The sequence below is a fragment of the Kogia breviceps genome, chromosome 3 (assembly GCF_026419965.1).
Source record: "Kogia breviceps isolate mKogBre1 chromosome 3, mKogBre1 haplotype 1, whole genome shotgun sequence".
NCBI classification, from domain to species: domain Eukaryota; kingdom Metazoa; phylum Chordata; class Mammalia; order Artiodactyla; family Physeteridae; genus Kogia; species Kogia breviceps.
The window spans coordinates 95002364-95025450 of NC_081312.1; positions in this window are offsets into that span (position 1 = coordinate 95002364).

Here is a 23087-nt window from a genome sequence, read left to right on the forward strand (position 1 = left end):
TTGAACGGTCGCTCAATGTTGACCCTTTCCAGGCAACTCCACTGTGTTTTCCTTAGGGGCTCTTACCACGTCCCACTTAGAACCGAGGGTACGCATTTCTTCACCACCCCTTCAGCATTTATTGTTTGCAGAAGTTTTGCTGATGGCCATTCTGAGTGGTGTGACCTGATAGGTTTTTGTAACGTGTATTTTCGTGTCTTTAATAATTCCTAAGGTTCAGCCTTTTTCCACGCCTTTTTTTTATTCTGTTAAACAAAAACAGAAGAAAAACCGTGAGTACAATAAACCTCTTGAAATTGTCTTCTTGGAAGGTTGCCCTCTTTTGACTTTTTTGGTCGATTTTCGACCCCAGGATTTTTTTTTTTTTGGAGGGCAGGTGTCATTTACAAGCCTGCAATGTGTGTGAATATTGAGTGACCATTAGCACTGACTTTAAAGCTGCTGCTGTGCGAAACGGCCACAAGGCGTCAGCATTGCTACATTCCCACATCTGGTTACTAGGGCAGCAGAGCCCTTCTGGAAGTCCTGTTCCCAGGTTGTCAATTAGAACGGAATGTGCCAGGAAAAAACCCCAGAAGTTTATGTCACATTACTTCTTGTTCGCTCTTTTAATTCTTTTGATCGGGGTAACGATTAGAATATTGTTGGTCCTAGGTGTACACAATCTGGTTCGTTTGTACGTTTTGTGTGTGTGTATATATCTATATCTATATCTATATCTATATCTATATCTATTCTTGTACAGATCCTCTTCCCATGTAAATTATGGCAGAGTGTTCTGGTGACCTCCCTTGCTATATGGTCGGTCTGTTTGATATATGTATTTAATATGTATTTGTACACATATGGTGACACTAATCTTAATTTATCCATTCCCCCCACCTTTCATTTTACATAAGCTTAGTTTGTTTGCTAAGTCTGTGAGTGTCTTTCTTTGTGGAAATATGTTCATTTGTGTCAGCTGTTAGATAACGCCGATACGTGATGTCATACGGTATGTCTTTTGCTTTCCGACCTAACTCATGTTCTGTGATGATCTCTAGGCTCATCTCGGGTGCCTCAAAGAGCAGTGTTGCCTTGTTTTCCATGGCTAATAGTCCACTGTGTCCACGGACCAGCTCTTCTTATCCATTCATCTGTTGATGGACATTTGGGTTGCTTCGGTGTCTTGGCTACTGTGAAAACTCGTGGAGTGCAGCTCTTGCAGCCTGTCTTCTCAGGTGAGAGGCTCAGCTGTGGGTGTTCTGGATGGAATGGTGGCTCAATTTTTAATTTAAAACGCAGCTCCTTTCTGTTCTCATTATTGGCTGTTACAACTAGACATCTCCTCCGCAGACAGAGGGAACAGAGTTCTCTAAAACCCCTTCAGCATTTATTGTTTGTAGTCTTTTGGCTGACGGTAGTTAACTTGGGTGAGTTGAAAGCTTTTTGTAGGTTAGAGGAGTCTGATCATTCCTGATGTTGAGCTTTTCTCCATTTTCCTTTTTTTGATAAAGAGTGAGTAAAACTTACCTCTTCATACTATCTCTCTGACACATTTGCCTGCTTTGAATTTTTTTGGCCACTGCCTAGCTCAGGAGATTTTTTTTTTTTTGAGGGCAGTTGTCTTTTAGAGGCCTGAGTCCTTGTGAATGTTAAGTGACCCATAGCTATGCGTTTAAAGCCGCTCTTGCGGGAAACGGCCACAAGGCGGCAGCATTTCTCCATTTCCAACTCTGGGTTTTCCTGCAACAGAGGCTTCCTGGAAATTGTGTTCGTAGGCTGCAAATGAGAGTGCAGTGTGCCAGGGAAAACCCCCAAGAGCTTATATCTCCTTACTTCTTGTGTGTTTTTAAAAATTTAATTGTTATCTAGTATCACAGCCAATTGGATAAAAATGTGGTGTGTGTTCTAGGTGTACAGCATCTGGTTCATTATATGTATGTATCGATCTATTCATCTTTGGATCCTTTCCCGTGTAGGTTATTACAGAGCGTTGAGTCGACCTCTCTTGGTATTCCTTAGGTATTTTGTGATTATATATTTCATATGTATCAGTACATGTCTGTAAAGCCCCATATCCAAATTCATACATTCCTTACACCTTTCCACTTGGTTAAGCAGAGTTGGTTTTCTGGATCTATGCACGGCCTTCTCTTGGAAATGACTTCACGGGTATCAATGTTGAAGTAACAACTATAAGTGATGTCATAGGATATTTATATTTCGGTTTCTTTCGTACTTCCTTTTGGGTGAGTATCTCTAGATCCTTCTACGGTGGTGCCAGCGGCACTGTTCCATGCTTTTCCGTGGCTCATATTCCATTGTGCACATGGGCCCCTTCTTCTTGGTGCATTGTTCTGTTGATGGACATTTGGGTTTCTTCCAAGTCTTGGCTATGGTACATGTTGCTGCAGTGCAGGATGGCCAGCCTGTGTCTTTTTGATTTTGGTCTACTCGGGAGATAGGCCCATCAGTGGGCCTACCCGATTACATGTTAGCTCAATTTTTACCTTTCAACGCACCTCCACGGTGTTCTCACTACTAGCCGTTGCCACGTTACGTCCCAGCGGCCGCTAGAGGGCACAGAGTTCTCTAAAACACCTTGAGCATTTATTCTTTGTAGACTCTGTGGCTGATGATCATCCTGACGACTGTGGGTGAACGTTTTTGTCGACTGGATTTGCATGGCTTTATTAATTCCTGATGTTGAGCATTTTTCCATGCCCTTTTATTTATCACGAGAGAAAGAAAGAAAGAGAAGACAAAATGTGCGCAAAACATGCCTCTTGAAATGGTCGTTTTGAAATGTGCACGTCTTTTGAGTTTTTTTCCTCGATTTACGACCCAAGAATTGTTTTTGAGGGCAGGTGTCATTTATAGGCCTGCAATGATTTTGAATATCAAGTGACCATTAGCACTGGGTTTGAAGCTGCTGTTTTGAGAAATGGCCACAAGGCGGCAGCAGGTCTCCTTTCCCAAACCTGGTTACTAGGGCAACAGAGCCTCCGTGGAAGTTGTATTCTCCGTTGTCAATTTGAATGGAATGTGCCAGGAAAAAGCCCCTTAAGTTTGTGTCTCACGACTGACTTGTTCGTTTTTTAATTTAATGTTTATTTTTTTCTCACAGCAAGTTTGATTACAATGTTTTGCTTGTTGTAGGTGTGAAAGATGTGACTCTTTTACACATAAACATGTATCTAGTCTTCTTTGGATCCTTTTCCCATGTAGCTTATGACACAATGTTGAGTACTCTTCTCTTGGTGTTCCGTAGGCCTTTGGTGATTATGTATTTCACCTGTGTTTGTATCTCTCTCTCTCTCTTTTTTTTTTTGTGGTATGCGGGCCTCTCACTGTTGTGGCCTCTCCCGTTGCGGAGCACAGGCTCTGGACGCGCAGGCCTAGCGGCCATGGCTCACAGGCTTAGTTGCTCTGCGGCATGTGGGATCTTCCCGGACCAGGGCACGAACCCGTGTCTCCTGCATCGGCAGGCGGATTCTCAACCACTGCGCCACCAGGGAAGACCTGTATATCTCTCTTAAACCCAAGTTCCTAATGTACACAGTTCTCACACCTGTCCATGGGTGAACCATAAATCTGTTTATTGCATCTGTGATTGCCTTTCTCTGTGGAAATATCTTCAGTGATATCAATTTTTAGGTAACACCTATAAGTGATATCGTAGGATATGTATCTTTCGCTTTGTGACTTACTGCGAGTTGCGTGATGAACTCTAGCCTCACCTATGGTGCTGTTGATGGCATTGTTTCATTTTGTTTCCTTGGCTAATATTCCATCTGTACAGGTCCCTGTTCTTCTTTGTCCACTCATCTGTTGATGGACTTTCTGGTTGCTTCCATGTCCTGGCTATTGTAATACTCCTGCAATGCAGATTTGCCTGCCTGTGTCTTTCCACTTCTGTCTTCTTTCTTAGGTTATAGGCCCAAGAGTGGGCCTGCTGGATCATATCGTAACTCAGTGTTTACCTTGTAAAGTCACCTCCATTCTGTTCCCATTAGTGCCTCTTACCAGGTGAAGTCCTGTGGCGAGCATTGCCCTCTGAGGAAGGTGCCACTAAGACCCTCATAAGCCTCAGGGCCCGACTGTACTCTCCTTGGTATGCATCCTGGACTTTATGGTATGAACATACAAAAGGAGGTGGTCTTTGGCCAAATCGCTCCAGGGACCTGCTCCGTTACTGGGAGTCCCTGGTTGTTCCCTAAAGCTAGGAAAAGCAACCCTGGAGGGGGAATTGGTGCCTTTGAGGGAGAAGCCGAGCAGCCAACCAACCAGCTGATGCTGATAAGGTGTGACTAAGCCGAGAAGCCAACCAACCAGCTGATGCCGATAAGGCGTGACTAAGCAAATTCCCTGCTTTAGGGGTGTATATATATGGCTATGCTTTGTTATTAAACTTGCCTTGCAACCGTCAGTTGCTTGTGCCCTTCTGATCCCATACCTTGGTGCGTTCACTTCCCTACCCCCTCTCGTCGATTGTTGCTACACTTTGAGGACCCGCCGCGGCTGGCGGCAAAGTCCCACTTCACGTAGAGGGTATGCACTTCTCCACAACCCCTTCAGCATGAATTGTTGGTAGTTTTGTTGCTGATGGTTCTTCTGACTGGTGTGAGCCGATACCTCCGTGGTTGGATGTGCATGCGTCTCATAAAGCCTTGAAATTGAGCTTTCAGGGATGTCCTTTTTTTCTTCAAACTGTGCGTGTAGCTTACGTCATCACATTCTTTTCTTGAAGTATGTGCCACGTTTTGAAATATTTTGGCCACTACCTCCCTCAGGACATTTTGAGGGCAGGTTTCATTGACAGCCCTCCAGGACTTGTGCACATGAAGTGACCATTAGCACGGGTTTTCAAGCTGCCGTTGCAGGTAACAGCCAGAGGGCTGCAGCATTTCTGCGTTTCCCACTCTGGTAACTAGTGAAACAGACCTTCCTGACAGTGGTGTTCCTCGGTTATCAATGACGGTGGAATGTGTCTGGAGAAACCCCCCAAAGCTGATGTCTCCTTACTTATATCTGTTTTTAGAATGGAACTTCTATTTTTCACTGGAGTACTCTTCCATTGTTTCCATGGCCCACTTCTCCTTTCTGCGTTCCTCTGTTGCTGGACATTTTCATTGCTTCCAAGTGTTGGCTATGGTAAACATTGCTGGATTGCAGGATTGCCAGCCCGTGTCTTTTTGATTCTCATCCTGTCGGGTGATAGACCCAGCAGTGGGTATGCTTGATTGAACGGTCGCTCAATGTTGACCCTTTCCAGGCAACTCCACTGTGTTTTCCTTAGGGGCTCTTACCACGTCCCACTTAGAACCGAGGGTACGCATTTCTTCACCACCCCTTCAGCATTTATTGTTTGCAGAAGTTTTGCTGATGGCCATTCTGAGTGGTGTGACCTGATAGGTTTTTGTAACGTGTATTTTCGTGTCTTTAATAATTCCTAAGGTTCAGCCTTTTTCCACGCCTTTTTTTTATTCTGTTAAACAAAAACAGAAGAAAAACCGTGAGTACAATAAACCTCTTGAAATTGTCTTCTTGGAAGGTTGCCCTCTTTTGACTTTTTTGGTCGATTTTCGACCCCAGGATTTTTTTTTTTTTGGAGGGCAGGTGTCATTTACAAGCCTGCAATGTGTGTGAATATTGAGTGACCATTAGCACTGACTTTAAAGCTGCTGCTGTGCGAAACGGCCACAAGGCGTCAGCATTGCTACATTCCCACATCTGGTTACTAGGGCAGCAGAGCCCTTCTGGAAGTCCTGTTCCCAGGTTGTCAATTAGAACGGAATGTGCCAGGAAAAAACCCCAGAAGTTTATGTCACATTACTTCTTGTTCGCTCTTTTAATTCTTTTGATCGGGGTAACGATTAGAATATTGTTGGTCCTAGGTGTACACAATCTGGTTCGTTTGTACGTTTTGTGTGTGTGTATATATCTATATCTATATCTATATCTATATCTATATCTATATCTATTCTTGTACAGATCCTCTTCCCATGTAAGTTATTGCAGAGTGTTCTGGTGACCTCCCTTGCTATATGGTCGGTCTGTTTGATATATGTATTTAATATGTATTTGTACACATATGGTGACACTAATCTTAATTTATCCATTCCCCCCACCTTTCATTTTACATAAGCTTAGTTTGTTTGCTAAGTCTGTGAGTGTCTTTCTTTGTGGAAATATGTTCATTTGTGTCAGCTGTTAGATAACGCCGATACGTGATGTCATACGGTATGTCTTTTGCTTTCCGACCTAACTCATGTTCTGTGATGATCTCTAGGCTCATCTCGGGTGCCTCAAAGAGCAGTGTTGCCTTGTTTTCCATGGCTAATAGTCCACTGTGTCCACGGACCAGCTCTTCTTATCCATTCATCTGTTGATGGACATTTGGGTTGCTTCGGTGTCTTGGCTACTGTGAAAACTCGTGGAGTGCAGCTCTTGCAGCCTGTCTTCTCAGGTGAGAGGCTCAGCTGTGGGTGTTCTGGATGGAATGGTGGCTCAATTTTTAATTTAAAACGCAGCTCCTTTCTGTTCTCATTATTGGCTGTTACAACTAGACATCTCCTCCGCAGACAGAGGGAACAGAGTTCTCTAAAACCCCTTCAGCATTTATTGTTTGTAGTCTTTTGGCTGACGGTAGTTAACTTGGGTGAGTTGAAAGCTTTTTGTAGGTTAGAGGAGTCTGATCATTCCTGATGTTGAGCTTTTCTCCATTTTCCTTTTTTTGATAAAGAGTGAGTAAAACTTACCTCTTCATACTATCTCTCTGACACATTTGCCTGCTTTGAATTTTTTTGGCCACTGCCTAGCTCAGGAGATTTTTTTTTTTTTGAGGGCAGGTGTCTTTTAGAGGCCTGAGTCCTTGTGAATGTTAAGTGACCCATAGCTATGCGTTTAAAGCCGCTCTTGCGGGAAACGGCCACAAGGCGGCAGCATTTCTCCATTTCCAACTCTGGGTTTTCCTGCAACAGAGGCTTCCTGGAAATTGTGTTCGTAGGCTGCAAATGAGAGTGCAGTGTGCCAGGGCAAACCCCCAAGAGCTTATATCTCCTTACTTCTTGTGTGTTTTTAAAAATTTAATTGTTATCTAGTATCACAGCCAATTGGATAAAAACGTGGTGTGTGTTCTAGGTGTACAGCATCTGGTTCATTATATGTATGTATCGATCTATTCATCTTTGGATCCTTTCCCGTGTAGGTTATTACAGAGCGTTGAGTCGACCTCTCTTGGTATTCCTTAGGTATTTTGTGATTATATATTTCATATGTATCAGTACATGTCTGTAAAGCCCCATATCCAAATTCATACATTCCTTACACCTTTCCACTTGGTTAAGCAGACTTGGTTTTCTGGATCTATGCACGGCCTTCTCTTGGAAATGACTTCACGGGTATCAATGTTGAAGTAACAACTATAAGTGATGTCATAGGATATTTATATTTCGGTTTCTTTCGTACTTCCTTTTGGGTGAGTATCTCTAGATCCTTCTACGGTGGTGCCAGCGGCACTGTTCCATGCTTTTCCGTGGCTCATATTCCATTGTGCACATGGGCCCCTTCTTCTTGGTGCATTGTTCTGTTGATGGACATTTGGGTTTCTTCCAAGTCTTGGCTATGGTACATGTTGCTGCAGTGCAGGATGGCCAGCCTGTGTCTTTTTGATTTTGGTCTACTCGGGAGATAGGCCCATCAGTGGGCCTACCCGATTACATGTTAGCTCAATTTTTACCTTTCAACGCACCTCCACGGTGTTCTCACTACTAGCCGTTGCCACGTTACGTCCCAGCGGCCGCTAGAGGGCACAGAGTTCTCTAAAACACCTTGAGCATTTATTCTTTGTAGACTCTGTGGCTGATGATCATCCTGACGACTGTGGGTGAACGTTTTTGTCGACTGGATTTGCATGGCTTTATTAATTCCTGATGTTGAGCATTTTTCCATGCCCTTTTATTTATCACGAGAGAAAGAAAGAAAGAGAAGACAAAATGTGCGCAAAACATGCCTCTTGAAATGGTCGTTTTGAAATGTGCACGTCTTTTGAGTTTTTTTCCTCGATTTACGACCCAAGAATTGTTTTTGAGGGCAGGTGTCATTTATAGGCCTGCAATGATTTTGAATATCAAGTGACCATTAGCACTGGGTTTGAAGCTGCTGTTTTGAGAAACGGCCACAAGGCGGCAGCAGGTCTCCTTTCCCAAACCTGGTTACTAGGGCAACAGAGCCTCCGTGGAAGTTGTATTCTCGGTTGTCAATTTGAATGGAATGTGCCAGGAAAAAGCCCCTTAAGTTTGTGTCTCACGACTGACTTGTTCGTTTTTTAATTTAATGTTTATTTTTTTCTCACAGCAAGTTTGATTACAATGTTTTGCTTGTTGTAGGTGTGAAAGATGTGGCTCTTTTACACATAAACATGTATCTAGTCTTCTTTGGATCCTTTTCCCATGTAGCTTATGACACAATGTTGAGTACTCTTCTCTTGGTGTTCCGTAGGCCTTTGGTGATTATGTATTTCACCTGTGTTTGTATCTCTCTCTCTCTCTCTTTTTTTTTTTTGTGGTATGCGGGCCTCTCACTGTTGTGGCCTCTCCCGTTGCGGAGCACAGGCTCCGGACGCGCAGGCCTAGCGGCCATGGCTCACAGGCTTAGTTGCTCCGCGGCATGTGGGATCTTCCCGGACCAGGGCACGAACCCGTGTCTCCTGCATCGGCAGGCGGATTCTCAACCACTGCGCCACCAGGGAAGACCTGTATATCTCTCTTAAACCCAAGTTCCTAATGTACACAGTTCTCACACCTGTCCATGGGTGAACCATAAATCTGTTTATTGCATCTGTGATTGCCTTTCTCTGTGGAAATATCTTCAGTGATATCAATTTTTAGGTAACACCTATAAGTGATATCGTAGGATATGTATCTTTCGCTTTGTGACTTACTGCGAGTTGCGTGATGAACTCTAGCCTCACCTATGGTGCTGTTGATGGCATTGTTTCATTTTGTTTCCTTGGCTAATATTCCATCTGTACAGGTCCCTGTTCTTCTTTGTCCACTCATCTGTTGATGGACTTTCTGGTTGCTTCCATGTCCTGGCTATTGTAATACTCCTGCAATGCAGATTTGCCTGCCTGTGTCTTTCCACTTCTGTCTTCTTTCTTAGGTTATAGGCCCAGGAGTGGGCCTGCTGGATCATATCGTAACTCAGTGTTTACCTTGTAAAGTCACCTCCATTCTGTTCCCATTAGTGCCTCTTACCAGGTGAAGTCCTGTGGCGAGCATTGCCCTCTGAGGAAGGTGCCACTAAGACCCTCATAAGCCTCAGGGCCCGACTGTACTCTCCTTGGTATGCATCCTGGACTTTATGGTATGAACATACAAAAGGAGATGGTCTTTGGCCAAATCGCTCCAGGGACCTGCTCAGTTACTGGGAGTCCCTGGTTGTTCCCTAAAGCTAGGAAAAGCAACCCTGGAGGGGGAATTGGTGCCTTTGAGGGAGAAGCCGAGCAGCCAACCAACCAGCTGATGCTGATAAGGTGTGACTAAGCCGAGAAGCCAACCAACCAGCTGATGCCGATAAGGCGTGACTAAGCAAATTCCCTGCTTTAGGGGTGTATATATATGGCTATGCTTTGTTATTAAACTTGCCTTGCAACCGTCAGTTGCTTGTGCCCTTCTGATCCCATACCTTGGTGCGTTCACTTCCCTACCCCCTCTCGTCGATTGTTGCTACACTTTGAGGACCCGCCGCGGCTGGCGGCAAAGTCCCACTTCACGTAGAGGGTATGCACTTCTCCACAACCCCTTCAGCATGAATTGTTGGTAGTTTTGTTGCTGATGGTTCTTCTGACTGGTGTGAGCCGATACCTCCGTGGTTGGATGTGCATGCGTCTCATAAAGCCTTGAAATTGAGCTTTCAGGGATGTCCTTTTTTTCTTCAAACTGTGCGTGTAGCTTACGTCATCACATTCTTTTCTTGAAGTATGTGCCACGTTTTGAAATATTTTGGCCACTACCTCCCTCAGGACATTTTGAGGGCAGGTTTCATTGACAGCCCTCCAGGACTTGTGCACATGAAGTGACCATTAGCACGGGTTTTCAAGCTGCCGTTGCAGGTAACAGCCAGAGGGCTGCAGCATTTCTGCGTTTCCCACTCTGGTAACTAGTGAAACAGACCTTCCTGCCAGTGGTGTTCCTCGGTTATCAATGACGGTGGAATGTGTCTGGAGAAACCCCCCAAAGCTGATGTCTCCTTACTTATATCTGTTTTTAGAATGGAACTTCTATTTTTCACTGGAGTACTCTTCCATTGTGTCCATGGCCCACTTCTCCTTTCTGCGTTCCTCTGTTGCTGGACATTTTCATTGCTTCCAAGTGTTGGCTATGGTAAACATTGCTGGATTGCAGGATTGCCAGCCCGTGTCTTTTTGATTCTCATCCTGTCGGGTGATAGACCCAGCAGTGGGTATGCTTGATTGAACGGTCGCTCAATGTTGACCCTTTCCAGGCAACTCCACTGTGTTTTCCTTAGGGGCTCTTACCACGTCCCACTTAGAACCGAGGGTACGCATTTCTTCACCACCCCTTCAGCATTTATTGTTTGCAGAAGTTTTGCTGATGGCCATTCTGAGTGGTGTGACCTGATAGGTTTTTGTAACGTGTATTTTCGTGTCTTTAATAATTCCTAAGGTTCAGCCTTTTTCCACGCCTTTTTTTTATTCTGTTAAACAAAAACAGAAGAAAAACCGTGAGTACAATAAACCTCTTGAAATTGTCTTCTTGGAAGGTTGCCCTCTTTTGACTTTTTTGGTCGATTTTCGACCCCAGGATTTTTTTTTTTTTGGAGGGCAGGTGTCATTTACAAGCCTGCAATGTGTGTGAATATTGAGTGACCATTAGCACTGACTTTAAAGCTGCTGCTGTGCGAAACGGCCACAAGGCGTCAGCATTGCTACATTCCCACATCTGGTTACTAGGGCAGCAGAGCCCTTCTGGAAGTCCTGTTCCCAGGTTGTCAATTAGAATGGAATGTGCCAGGAAAAAAACCCCAGAAGTTTATGTCACATTACTTCTTGTTCGCTCTTTTAATTCTTTTGATCGGGGTAACGATTAGAATATTGTTGGTCCTAGGTGTACACAATCTGGTTCGTTTGTACGTTTTGTGTGTGTGTATATATCTATATCTATATCTATATCTATATCTATATCTATATCTATTCTTGTACAGATCCTCTTCCCATGTAAATTATTGCAGAGTGTTCTGGTGACCTCCCTTGCTATATGGTCGGTCTGTTTGATATATGTATTTAATATGTATTTGTACACATATGGTGACACTAATCTTAATTTATCCATTCCCCCCACCTTTCATTTCACATAAGCTTAGTTTGTTTGCTAAGTCTGTGAGTGTCTTTCTTTGTGGAAATATGTTCATTTGTGTCAGCTGTTAGATAACGCCGATACGTGATGTCATACGGTATGTCTTTTGCTTTCCGACCTAACTCATGTTCTGTGATGATCTCTAGGCTCATCTCGGGTGCCTCAAAGAGCAGTGTTGCCTTGTTTTCCATGGCTAATAGTCCACTGTGTCCACGGACCAGCTCTTCTTATCCATTCATCTGTTGATGGACATTTGGGTTGCTTCGGTGTCTTGGCTACTGTGAAAACTCGTGGAGTGCAGCTCTTGCAGCCTGTCTTCTCAGGTGAGAGGCTCAGCTGTGGGTGTTCTGGATGGAATGGTGGCTCAATTTTTAATTTAAAACGCAGCTCCTTTCTGTTCTCATTATTGGCTGTTACAACTAGACATCTCCTCCGCAGACAGAGGGAACAGAGTTCTCTAAAACCCCTTCAGCATTTATTGTTTGTAGTCTTTTGGCTGACGGTAGTTAACTTGGGTGAGTTGAAAGCTTTTTGTAGGTTAGAGGAGTCTGATCATTCCTGATGTTGAGCTTTTCTCCATTTTCCTTTTTTTGATAAAGAGTGAGTAAAACTTACCTCTTCATACTATCTCTCTGACACATTTGCCTGCTTTGAATTTTTTTGGCCACTGCCTAGCTCAGGAGATTTTTTTTTTTTTCGAGGGCAGGTGTCTTTTAGAGGCCTGAGTCCTTGTGAATGTTAAGTGACCCATAGCTATGCGTTTAAAGCCGCTCTTGCGGGAAACGGCCACAAGGCGGCAGCATTTCTCCATTTCCAACTCTGGGTTTTCCTGCAACAGAGGCTTCCTGGAAATTGTGTTCGTAGGCTGCAAATGAGAGTGCAGTGTGCCAGGGCAAACCCCCAAGAGCTTATATCTCCTTACTTCTTGTGTGTTTTTAAAAATTTAATTGTTATCTAGTATCACAGCCAATTGGATAAAAATGTGGTGTGTGTTCTAGGTGTACAGCATCTGGTTCATTATATGTATGTATCGATCTATTCATCTTTGGATCCTTTCCCGTGTAGGTTATTACAGAGCGTTGAGTCGACCTCTCTTGGTATTCCTTAGGTATTTTGTGATTATATATTTCATATGTATCAGTACATGTCTGTAAAGCCCCATATCCAAATTCATACATTCCTTACACCTTTCCACTTGGTTAAGCAGACTTGGTTTTCTGGATCTATGCACGGCCTTCTCTTGGAAATGACTTCACGGGTATCAATGTTGAAGTAACAACTATAAGTGATGTCATAGGATATTTATATTTCGGTTTCTTTCGTACTTCCTTTTGGGTGAGTATCTCTAGATCCTTCTACGGTGGTGCCAGCGGCACTGTTCCATGCTTTTCCGTGGCTCATATTCCATTGTGCACATGGGCCCCTTCTTCTTGGTGCATTGTTCTGTTGATGGACATTTGGGTTTCTTCCAAGTCTTGGCTATGGTACATGTTGCTGCAGTGCAGGATGGCCAGCCTGTGTCTTTTTGATTTTGGTCTACTCGGGAGATAGGCCCATCAGTGGGCCTACCCGATTACATGTTAGCTCAATTTTTACCTTTCAACGCACCTCCACGGTGTTCTCACTACTAGCCGTTGCCACGTTACGTCCCAGCGGCCGCTAGAGGGCACAGAGTTCTCTAAAACACCTTGAGCATTTATTCTTTGTAGACTCTGTGGCTGATGATCATCCTGACGACTGTGGGTGAACGTTTTTGTCGACTGGATTTGCATGGCTTTATTAATTCCTGATGTTGAGCATTTTTCCATGCCCTTTTATTTATCACGAGAGAAAGAAAGAAAGAGAAGACAAAATGTGCGCAAAACATGCCTCTTGAAATGGTCGTTTTGAAATGTGCACGTCTTTTGAGTTTTTTTCCTCGATTTACGACCCAAGAATTGTTTTTGAGGGCAGGTGTCATTTATAGGCCTGCAATGATTTTGAATATCAAGTGACCATTAGCACTGGGTTTGAAGCTGCTGTTTTGAGAAACGGCCACAAGGCGGCAGCAGGTCTCCTTTCCCAAACCTGGTTACTAGGGCAACAGAGCCTCCGTGGAAGTTGTATTCTCGGTTGTCAATTTGAATGGAATGTGCCAGGAAAAAGCCCCTTAAGTTTGTGTCTCACGACTGACTTGTTCGTTTTTTAATTTAATGTTTATTTTTTTCTCACAGCAAGTTTGATTACAATGTTTTGCTTGTTGTAGGTGTGAAAGATGTGGCTCTTTTACACATAAACATGTATCTAGTCTTCTTTGGATCCTTTTCCCATGTAGCTTATGACACAATGTTGAGTACTCTTCTCTTGGTGTTCCGTAGGCCTTTGGTGATTATGTATTTCACCTGTGTTTGTATCTCTCTCTCTCTCTTTTTTTTTTTTTTTGTGGTATGCGGGCCTCTCACTGTTGTGGCCTCTCCCGTTGCGGAGCACAGGCTCCGGACGCGCAGGCCTAGCGGCCATGGCTCACAGGCTTAGTTGCTCCGCGGCATGTGGGATCTTCCCGGACCAGGGCACGAACCCGTGTCTCCTGCATCGGCAGGCGGATTCTCAACCACTGCGCCACCAGGGAAGACCTGTATATCTCTCTTAAACCCAAGTTCCTAATGTACACAGTTCTCACACCTGTCCATGGGTGAACCATAAATCTGTTTATTGCATCTGTGATTGCCGTTCTCTGTGGAAATATCTTCAGTGATATCAATTTTTAGGTAACACCTATAAGTGATATCGTAGGATATGTATCTTTCGCTTTGTGACTTACTGCGAGTTGCGTGATGAACTCTAGCCTCACCTATGGTGCTGTTGATGGCATTGTTTCATTTTGTTTCCTTGGCTAATATTCCATCTGTACAGGTCCCTGTTCTTCTTTGTCCACTCATCTGTTGATGGACTTTCTGGTTGCTTCCATGTCCTGGCTATTGTAATACTCCTGCAATGCAGATTTGCCTGCCTGTGTCTTTCCACTTCTGTCTTCTTTCTTAGGTTATAGGCCCAAGAGTGGGCCTGCTGGATCATATCGTAACTCAGTGTTTACCTTGTAAAGTCACCTCCATTCTGTTCCCATTAGTGCCTCTTACCAGGTGAAGTCCTGTGGCGAGCATTGCCCTCTGAGGAAGGTGCCACTAAGACCCTCATAAGCCTCAGGGCCCGACTGTACTCTCCTTGGTATGCATCCTGGACTTTATGGTATGAACATACAAAAGGAGATGGTCTTTGGCCAAATCGCTCCAGGGACCTGCTCCGTTACTGGGAGTCCCTGGTTGTTCCCTAAAGCTAGGAAAAGCAACCCTGGAGGGGGAATTGGTGCCTTTGAGGGAGAAGCCGAGCAGCCAACCAACCAGCTGATGCTGATAAGGTGTGACTAAGCCGAGAAGCCAACCAACCAGCTGATGCCGATAAGGCGTGACTAAGCAAATTCCCTGCTTTAGGGGTGTATATATATGGCTATGCTTTGTTATTAAACTTGCCTTGCAACCGTCAGTTGCTTGTGCCCTTCTGATCCCATACCTTGGTGCGTTCACTTCCCTACCCCCTCTCGTCGATTGTTGCTACACTTTGAGGACCCGCCGCGGCTGGCGGCAAAGTCCCACTTCACGTAGAGGGTATGCACTTCTCCACAACCCCTTCAGCATGAATTGTTGGTAGTTTTGTTGCTGATGGTTCTTCTGACTGGTGTGAGCCGATACCTCCGTGGTTGGATGTGCATGCGTCTCATAAAGCCTTGAAATTGAGCTTTCAGGGATGTCCTTTTTTTCTTCAAACTGTGCGTGTAGCTTACGTCATCACATTCTTTTCTTGAAGTATGTGCCACGTTTTGAAATATTTTGGCCACTACCTCCCTCAGGACATTTTGAGGGCAGGTTTCATTGACAGCCCTCCAGGACTTGTGCACATGAAGTGACCATTAGCACGGGTTTTCAAGCTGCCGTTGCAGGTAACAGCCAGAGGGCTGCAGCATTTCTGCGTTTCCCACTCTGGTAACTAGTGAAACAGACCTTCCTGCCAGTGGTGTTCCTCGGTTATCAATGACGGTGGAATGTGTCTGGAGAAACCCCCCAAAGCTGATGTCTCCTTACTTATATCTGTTTTTAGAATGGAACTTCTATTTTTCACTGGAGTACTCTTCCATTGTGTCCATGGCCCACTTCTCCTTTCTGCGTTCCTCTGTTGCTGGACATTTTCATTGCTTCCAAGTGTTGGCTATGGTAAACATTGCTGGATTGCAGGATTGCCAGCCCGTGTCTTTTTGATTCTCATCCTGTCGGGTGATAGACCCAGCAGTGGGTATGCTTGATTGAACGGTCGCTCAATGTTGACCCTTTCCAGGCAACTCCACTGTGTTTTCCTTAGGGGCTCTTACCACGTCCCACTTAGAACCGAGGGTACGCATTTCTTCACCACCCCTTCAGCATTTATTGTTTGCAGAAGTTTTGCTGATGGCCATTCTGAGTGGTGTGACCTGATAGGTTTTTGTAACGTGTATTTTCGTGTCTTTAATAATTCCTAAGGTTCAGCCTTTTTCCACGCCTTTTTTTTATTCTGTTAAACAAAAACAGAAGAAAAACCGTGAGTACAATAAACCTCTTGAAATTGTCTTCTTGGAAGGTTGCCCTCTTTTGACTTTTTTGGTCGATTTTCGACCCCAGGATTTTTTTTTTTTTGGAGGGCAGGTGTCATTTACAAGCCTGCAATGTGTGTGAATATTGAGTGACCATTAGCACTGACTTTAAAGCTGCTGCTGTGCGAAACGGCCACAAGGCGTCAGCATTGCTACATTCCCACATCTGGTTACTAGGGCAGCAGAGCCCTTCTGGAAGTCCTGTTCCCAGGTTGTCAATTAGAACGGAATGTGCCAGGAAAAAACCCCAGAAGTTTATGTCACATTACTTCTTGTTCGCTCTTTTAATTCTTTTGATCGGGGTAACGATTAGAATATTGTTGGTCCTAGGTGTACACAATCTGGTTCGTTTGTACGTTTTGTGTGTGTGTATATATCTATATCTATATCTATATCTATATCTATATCTATTCTTGTACAGATCCTCTTCCCATGTAAATTATTGCAGAGTGTTCTGGTGACCTCCCTTGCTATATGGTCGGTCTGTTTGATATATGTATTTAATATGTATTTGTACACATATGGTGACACTAATCTTAATTTATCCATTCCCCCCACCTTTCATTTTACATAAGCTTAGTTTGTTTGCTAAGTCTGTGAGTGTCTTTCTTTGTGGAAATATGTTCATTTGTGTCAGCTGTTAGATAACGCCGATACGTGATGTCATACGGTATGTCTTTTGCTTTCCGACCTAACTCATGTTCTGTGATGATCTCTAGGCTCATCTCGGGTGCCTCAAAGAGCAGTGTTGCCTTGTTTTCCATGGCTAATAGTCCACTGTGTCCACGGACCAGCTCTTCTTATCCATTCATCTGTTGATGGACATTTTGGTTGCTTCGGTGTCTTGGCTACTGTGAAAACTCGTGGAGTGCAGCTCTTGCAGCCTGTCTTCTCAGGTGAGAGGCTCAGCTGTGGGTGTTCTGGATGGAATGGTGGCTCAATTTTTAATTTAAAACGCAGCTCCTTTCTGTTCTCATTATTGGCTGTTACAACTAGACATCTCCTCCGCAGACAGAGGGAACAGAGTTCTCTAAAACCCCTTCAGCATTTATTGTTTGTAGTCTTTTGGCTGACGGTAGTTAACTTGGGTGAGTTGAAAGCTTTTTGTAGGTTAGAGGAGTCTGATCATTCCTGATGTTGAGCTTTTCTCCATTTTCCTTTTTTTGATAAAGAGTGAGTAAAACTTACCTCTTCATACTATCTCTCTGACACATTTGCCTGCTTTGAATTTTTTTGGCCACTGCCTAGCTCAGGAGATTTTTTTTTTTTTTGAGGGCAGGTGTCTTTTAGAGGCCTGAGTCCTTGTGAATGTTAAGTGACCCATAGCTATGCGTTTAAAGCCGCTCTTGCGGGAAACGGCCACAAGGCGGCAGCATTTCTCCATTTCCAACTCTGGGTTTTCCTGCAACAGAGGCTTCCTGGAAATTGTGTTCGTAGGCTGCAAATGAGAGTGCAGTGTGCCAGGGAAAACCCCCAAGAGCTTATATCTCCTTACTTCTTGTGTGTTTTTAAAAATTTAATTGTTATCTAGTATCACAGCCAATTGGATAAAAACGTGGTGTGTGTTCTAGGTGTACAGCATCTGGTTCATTATATGTATGTATCGATCTATTCATCTTTGGATCCTTTCCCGTGTAGGTTATTACAGAGCGTTGAGTCGACCTCTCTTGGTATTCCTTAGGTATTTTGTGATTATATATTTCATATGTATCAGTACATGTCTGTAAAGCCCCATATCCAAATTCATACATTCCTTACACCTTTCCACTTGGTTAAGCAGAGTTGGTTTTCTGGATCTATGCACGGCCTTCTCTTGGAAATGACTTCACGGGTATCAATGTTGAAGTAACAACTATAAGTGATGTCATAGGATATTTATATTTCGGTTTCTTTCGTACTTCCTTTTGGGTGAGTATCTCTAGATCCTTCTACGGTGGTGCCAGCGGCACTGTTCCATGCTTTTCCGTGGCTCATATTCCATTGTGCACATGGGCCCCTTCTTCTTGGTGCATTGTTCTGTTGATGGACATTTGGGTTTCTTCCAAGTCTTGGCTATGGTACATGTTGCTGCAGTGCAGGATGGCCAGCCTGTGTCTTTTTGATTTTGGTCTACTCGGGAGATAGGCCCATCAGTGGGCCTACCCGATTACATGTTAGCTCAATTTTTACCTTTCAACGCACCTCCACGGTGTTCTCACTACTAGCCGTTGCCACGTTACGTCCCAGCGGCCGCTAGAGGGCACAGAGTTCTCTAAAACACCTTGAGCATTTATTCTTTGTAGACTCTGTGGCTGATGATCATCCTGACGACTGTGGGTGAACGTTTTTGTCGACTGGATTTGCATGGCTTTATTAATTCCTGATGTTGAGCATTTTTCCATGCCCTTTTATTTATCACGAGAGAAAGAAAGAAAGAGAAGACAAAATGTGCGCAAAACATGCCTCTTGAAATGGTCGTTTTGAAATGTGCACGTCTTTTGAGTTTTTTTCCTCGATTTACGACCCAAGAATTGTTTTTGAGGGCAGGTGTCATTTATAGGCCTGCAATGATTTTGAATATCAAGTGACCATTAGCACTGGGTTTGAAGCTGCTGTTTTGAGAAACGGCCACAAGGCGGCAGCAGGTCTCCTTTCCCAAACCTGGTTACTAGGGCAACAGAGCCTCCGTGGAAGTTGTATTCTCGGTTGTCAATTTGAATGGAATGTGCCAGGAAAAAGCCCCTTAAGTTTGTGTCTCACGACTGACTTGTTCGTTTTTTAATTTAATGTTTATTTTTTTCTCACAGCAAGTTTGATTACAATGTTTTGCTTGTTGTAGGTGTGAAAGATGTGGCTCTTTTACACATAAACATGTATCTAGTCTTCTTTGGATCCTTTTCCCATGTAGCTTATGACACAATGTTGAGTACTCTTCTCTTGGTGTTCCGTAGGCCTTTGGTGATTATGTATTTCACCTGTGTTTGTATCTCTCTCTCTCTCTTTTTTTTTTTTTTGTGGTATGCGGGCCTCTCACTGTTGTGGCCTCTCCCGTTGCGGAGCACAGGCTCCGGACGCGCAGGCCTAGCGGCCATGGCTCACAGGCTTAGTTGCTCCGCGGCATGTGGGATCTTCCCGGACCAGGGCACGAACCCGTGTCTCCTGCATCGGCAGGCGGATTCTCAACCACTGCGCCACCAGGGAAGACCTGTATATCTCTCTTAAACCCAAGTTCCTAATGTACACAGTTCTCACACCTGTCCATGGGTGAACCATAAATCTGTTTATTGCATCTGTGATTGCCTTTCTCTGTGGAAATATCTTCAGTGATATCAATTTTTAGGTAACACCTATAAGTGATATCGTAGGATATGTATCTTTCGCTTTGTGACTTACTGCGAGTTGCGTGATGAACTCTAGCCTCACCTATGGTGCTGTTGATGGCATTGTTTCATTTTGTTTCCTTGGCTAATATTCCATCTGTACAGGTCCCTGTTCTTCTTTGTCCACTCATCTGTTGATGGACTTTCTGGTTGCTTCCATGTCCTGGCTATTGTAATACTCCTGCAATGCAGATTTGCCTGCCTGTGTCTTTCCACTTCTGTCTTCTTTCTTAGGTTATAGGCCCAGGAGTGGGCCTGCTGGATCATATCGTAACTCAGTGTTTACCTTGTAAAGGCACCTCCATTCTGTTCCCATTAGTGCCTCTTACCAGGTGAAGTCCTGTGGCGAGCATTGCCCTCTGAGGAAGGTGCCACTAAGACCCTCATAAGCCTCAGGGCCCGACTGTACTCTCCTTGGTATGCATCCTGGACTTTATGGTATGAACATACAAAAGGAGATGGTCTTTGGCCAAATCGCTCCAGGGACCTGCTCCGTTACTGGGAGTCCCTGGTTGTTCCCTAAAGCTAGGAAAAGCAACCCTGGAGGGGGAATTGGTGCCTTTGAGTGAGAAGCCGAGCAGCCAACCAACCAGCTGATGCTGATAAGGTGTGACTAAGCCGAGAAGCCAACCAACCAGCTGATGCCGATAAGGCGTGACTAAGCAAATTCCCTGCTTTAGGGGTGTATATATACGGCTATGCTTTGTTATTAAACTTGCCTTGCAACCGTCAGTTGCTTGTGCCCTTCTGATCCCATACCTTGGTGCGTTCACTTCCCTACCCCCTCTCGTCGATTGTTGCTACACTTTGAGGACCCGCCGCGGCTGGCGGCAAAGTCCCACTTCACGTAGAGGGTATGCACTTCTCCACAACCCCTTCAGCATGAATTGTTGGTAGTTTTGTTGCTGATGGTTCTTCTGACTGGTGTGAGCCGATACCTCCGTGGTTGGATGTGCATGCGTCTCATAAAGCCTTGAAATTGAGCTTTCAGGGATGTCCTTTTTTTCTTCAAACTGTGCGTGTAGCTTACGTCATCACATTCTTTTCTTGAAGTATGTGCCACGTTTTGAAATATTTTGGCCACTACCTCCCTCAGGACATTTTGAGGGCAGGTTTCATTGACAGCCCTCCAGGACTTGTGCACATGAAGTGACCATTAGCACGGGTTTTCAAGCTGCCGTTGCAGGTAACGGCCAGAGGGCTGCAGCATTTCTGCGTTTCCCACTCTGGTAACTAGTGAAACAGACCTTCCTGCCAGTGGTGTTCCTCGGTTATCAATGACGGTGGAATGTGTCTGGAGAAACCCCCCAAAGCTGATGTCTCCTTACTTATATCTGTTTTTAGAATGGAACTTCTATTTTTCACTGGAGTACTCTTCCATTGTTTCCATGGCCCACTTCTCCTTTCTGCGTTCCTCTGTTGCTGGACATTTTCTTTGCTTCCAAGTGTTGGCTATGGTAAACATTGCTGGATTGCAGGATTGCCAGCCCGTGTCTTTTTGATTCTCATCCTGTCGGGTGATAGATCCAGCAGTGGGTATGCTTGATTGAACGGTCGCTCAATGTTGACCCTTTCCAGGCAACTCCACTGTGTTTTCCTTAGGGGCTCTTACCACGCCCCACTTAGAACCGAGGGTACGCATTTCTTCACCACCCCTTCAGCATTTATTGTTTGCAGAAGTTTTGCTGATGGCCATTCTGAGTGGTGTGACCTGATAGGTTTTTGTAACGTGTATTTTCGTGTCTTTAATAATTCCTAAGGTTCAGCCTTTTTCCACGCCCTTTTTTTATTCTGTTAAACAAAAACAGAAGAAAAACCGTGAGTACAATAAACCTCTTGAAATTGTCTTCTTGGAAGGTTGCCCTCTTTTGACTTTTTTGGTCGATTTTCGACCCCAGGATATTTTTTGGAGGGCAGGTGTCATTTACAAGCCTGCAATGGGTGTGAATATTGAGTGACCATTAGCACTGACTTTAAAGCTGCTGCTGTGCGAAACGGCCACAAGGCGTCAGCATTGCTACATTCCCACATCTGGTTACTAGGGCAGCAGAGCCCTTCTGGAAGTCCTGTTCCCAGGTTGTCAATTAGAACGGAATGTGCCAGGAAAAAACCCCAGAAGTTTATGTCACATTACTTCTTGTTCGCTCTTTTAATTCGTTTGATCGGGGTAACGATTAGAATATTGTTGGTCCTAGGTGTACACAATCTGGTTCGTTTGTACGTTTTGTGTGTGTGTATATATCTATATCTATATCTATATCTATATCTATATCTATATCTATTCTTGTACAGATCCTCTTCCCATGTAAATTATGGCAGAGTGTTCTGGTGACCTCCCTTGCTATATGGTCGGTCTGTTTGATATATGTATTTAATATGTATTTGTACACATATGGTGACACTAATCTTAATTTATCCATTCCCCCCACCTTTCATTTTACATAAGCTTAGTTTGTTTGCTAAGTCTGTGAGTGTCTTTCTTTGTGGAAATATGTTCATTTGTGTCAGCTGTTAGATAACGCCGATACGTGATGTCATACGGTATGTCTTTTGCTTTCCGACCTAACTCATGTTCTGTGATGATCTCTAGGCTCATCTCGGGTGCCTCAAAGAGCAGTGTTGCCTTGTTTTCCATGGCTAATAGTCCACTGTGTCCACGGACCAGCTCTTCTTATCCATTCATCTGTTGATGGACATTTGGGTTGCTTCGGTGTCTTGGCTACTGTGAAAACTCGTGGAGTGCAGCTCTTGCAGCCTGTCTTCTCAGGTGAGAGGCTCAGCTGTGGGTGTTCTGGATGGAATGGTGGCTCAATTTTTAATTTAAAACGCAGCTCCTTTCTGTTCTCATTATTGGCTGTTACAACTAGACATCTCCTCCGCAGACAGAGGGAACAGAGTTCTCTAAAACCCCTTCAGCATTTATTGTTTGTAGTCTTTTGGCTGACGGTAGTTAACTTGGGTGAGTTGAAAGCTTTTTGTAGGTTAGAGGAGTCTGATCATTCCTGATGTTGAGCTTTTCTCCATTTTCCTTTTTTTGATAAAGAGTGAGTAAAACTTACCTCTTCATACTATCTCTCTGACACATTTGCCTGCTTTGAATTTTTTTGGCCACTGCCTAGCTCAGGAGATTTTTTTTTTTTTGAGGGCAGTTGTCTTTTAGAGGCCTGAGTCCTTGTGAATGTTAAGTGACCCATAGCTATGCGTTTAAAGCCGCTCTTGCGGGAAACGGCCACAAGGCGGCAGCATTTCTCCATTTCCAACTCTGGGTTTTCCTGCAACAGAGGCTTCCTGGAAATTGTGTTCGTAGGCTGCAAATGAGAGTGCAGTGTGCCAGGGCAAACCCCCAAGAGCTTATATCTCCTTACTTCTTGTGTGTTTTTAAAAATTTAATTGTTATCTAGTATCACAGCCAATTGGATAAAAACGTGGTGTGTGTTCTAGGTGTACAGCATCTGGTTCATTATATGTATGTATCGATCTATTCATCTTTGGATCCTTTCCCGTGTAGGTTATTACAGAGCGTTGAGTCGACCTCTCTTGGTATTCCTTAGGTATTTTGTGATTATATATTTCATATGTATCAGTACATGTCTGTAAAGCCCCATATCCAAATTCATACATTCCTTACACCTTTCCACTTGGTTAAGCAGAGTTGGTTTTCTGGATCTATGCACGGCCTTCTCTTGGAAATGACTTCACGGGTATCAA